We start from the raw sequence: 2,894 nt of genomic DNA, 5'->3' as shown, positions 1-2,894 counted from the left end.
TCAGAAACCACTGTCAATTTATTCTGTTACAAATGAGAACATTAGAAGTAAAAATATATGAAAGGACAATAGTGTCCTACACATGTTCCTCACATGTTCCTACACATGTTCCTCTGCCTGTACTGTTCCTGAGCTCTATCTACCCTCTTATATGTCTAGATTGGTTATCTTACACCCAGCAATCAATTTTTATTCAGTTTCCTTTGAGTTTTGGACTTTGCCATGATAACCCTTAATTTTCCTTTTAACTACAGCCTCTGTTTTCATTGCAACATATATGAGCAATAGAAAGCTACATCTGTAGCAACAGTTACCAAGTGTGTATGTACTCCCATAAATGTGGAGCCCTCACATTAGCTTACTCTTTGCAATAGCTCACAATAGCTCAGTGAGGTGGATGCTTTGATCATTTTCATTTTGGAGGTGGGAAACTGAGACAGATTTGTCTGAGGGACTTTGCTCAGAGTTACATTGTAAATAAGTGACTAGGTTTAAACCTAGGCCGCACATTTCCAAACTCAGAAATCATTACCTTATACTGAAAGAGTGAGGCAACACACACAGAATACACAGACTTAGAGGATCATGGGGCACCTAACTGGAGGAGGGTTGAGGAAAGACTTTCTCTAGTACTTGATTCTTAATTAAGGCAGGTAAAGTGACCAAACTAGAGTTGTTTTTTTTTCCCCCCCCTGCTTGGAGATGGGAAGAATTACAGCAGAGGGAACAGGGTGACAGAAGAAGTTGGAATGGTGCTGAGAATCTTGGTGTTCTACAGGGTTCATAGTCATTTGATACCATGGGCCAGAGGGCAGGCTAGGAGTGTGGAGGGAGGATGTGCAGAGGTGGGCAAGGCTGGGTCAAAGGAAGTGTTTTATGAAATATTGAGAACTGAGGAATTTATCCTGAGTGACAAGAGTGTTTGAAAGGTTTCAATTAGAGTCTCTAATGAATCAAATTTACATTTGATCTATATTGTACTGGTGGCTATGAGAAGGATGGGTTGGCACAAAAATACTGGTTGAGAGATCAGGTAAGCTTTTAAAGTAGTCCAGCAAGGTCAAATAAAAAATACATTAGTTTTGTCTTTATTGCATAGAGAATATTAAACAATGGCAAGTACTGTGCTCCCTTCGGCAGCACATATACTAAAATTAGAACGATACAGAGAAGATTAGCATGGCCCCTGCACAAGGATGGCATGCAAATTCGTGAAGTGTCCCATATCTTTTGCATTCATAATAATCTACCCTAATTTATAGCAGTCCCTTTTTCAACCTATGAAGGGTCTTTTGGAGGAGGCTAGGGAACTATTCCTCAGGTTCTCGGCTCCAACAAATATGCTCAGGCTTCATGCTTTGCTCCATCTGGAAAACCAGCATGCTGGGATACAATAGCCACCATTCATGATTCTGATGGTAGGCCAACAGACCAGGTCAGAGAAACCATAGTCCAAGAAAAAATCCAAACCATGATTGATTCTCTGATTCCTCATATAGATTATCATCTATTATTACTTCCTAAACCCAGAGGTACAGACCTGGACTCCCAAATCTCGGATATACTATCTGCTACCCATTATGCTTTACACATTACTAACCCCAGCCTAGCAAAAGACTGCTGGCTATGTTTGACCTTGAGAACCTCCTGGCCCCGAGCAGTCCCTGTGCTTAATGATTCCTTGTTGCCTAATTATGATTCCATGCTGGAGGATAACTGCACACTTAGTGTCCTTTTTAAGGTTCAGCCCACAGGATTTAATAACTCCTCATGCTTTTATAAACATTTTAAGAATGACAGTTTTGATGTAGATGTAATATACAAGCCTCCTTTACCTCTTGCTTTTCAATGGTTAATGTATCCACAGCTCTATGTGCTGGGCCTGGACAAGTCCTAGTTTGCAGCAATGGCTTGGCTTATTACTTGTTGCCTGCTAATTGGTCAGGTTGTGTGTTCTGACTACCTTCCTTCCAGATATAGAAATAATACCTGGGGATAGCCCATTCCGATACCCTGCATAGACTATTTAATTCTGAGGCACAAGAGAGAAGTTCAATTCATTCCAATATTGGTTGTACTTGGTATTTTAGGACCCCTATCCCCACTGGTTCTGCAGGCATGGAAATAGTAATAAAATCATACTCCAAGCTGTCTCAACAGCTTGCTGATGATGTATAGACCTTCAACAGGTCAGTCCAGGACCTTCAAGGGCAAGTTGACTGTCTAGCAGAGGTGGTCCTTCAAAATAGAAGAGGGCTAGACTTACTCACTGCCAACAAGGGAGGCATTTGTTTGACTTTACAGAAAAAATTCTGCTTTTATGCTAATAAATATGCAATAATTCTAGACAGAATCAAGAGACATCAAGAAGAGCTCGAGAAGCATTGCAGAGAGCTGTTTGACCAACCCATTTGGAGCTCTTGGAACAGACTCCTGCCTTACCTCCTTCCCCTGCTAGGACCCCTGCTTGGCCTACTAATTCTTTTATCTCTAGGACCTTTTCTGTTTAACAAATTGATGGCCTTCATTAAAAGTCAAACTGATGCTATAAAAATGTAATGCATACAGGTACATTTATCATCCCCTTGATATGGCCAAAATGGGAGACAGCTATGATGAACTCTAGCCAATACATAGCTAAACCTGTATATTGATAATTTCATCAGAGTCATCCTCTCCTTGGTGAGCAGGGCTGGTTAGCCAATGATGGGCAACAGAGAAAGGACAGAAAGTGTCCTGCCCCAATAGTCCCCTAAAACAGGAATGGTCATCACAAGATGTCATCTCCAATGATGGGTAAGGCTATGTCACACTCCTGATCAAAGAATTCCTCTAACCTAAGACAGGCACAGCCCCCTCAAGGATATCCCACCTCATGGCCTTTTTTTATACTA

At 41.3% G+C, this 2,894-nt stretch overlaps 1 non-coding gene across 1 annotated transcript; it reads left to right on the top strand.

The window, feature by feature from the left end:
- Positions 1 to 1,124: 1,124 nt before the first annotated feature.
- On the top strand, positions 1,125 to 1,231 carry LOC127232505 (U6 spliceosomal RNA). Its single transcript, XR_007835379.1, has one exon. It is a non-coding gene; the product is annotated as a U6 spliceosomal RNA (small nuclear RNA).
- Positions 1,232 to 2,894: the final 1,663 nt, after the last annotated feature.

The sequence above is a fragment of the Phodopus roborovskii genome, unplaced genomic scaffold, assembly GCF_943737965.1.
Source record: "Phodopus roborovskii unplaced genomic scaffold, PHOROB, whole genome shotgun sequence".
NCBI lineage: Eukaryota > Metazoa > Chordata > Mammalia > Rodentia > Cricetidae > Phodopus > Phodopus roborovskii.
This window is presented reverse-complemented; position numbering and strand designations above follow the sequence as displayed.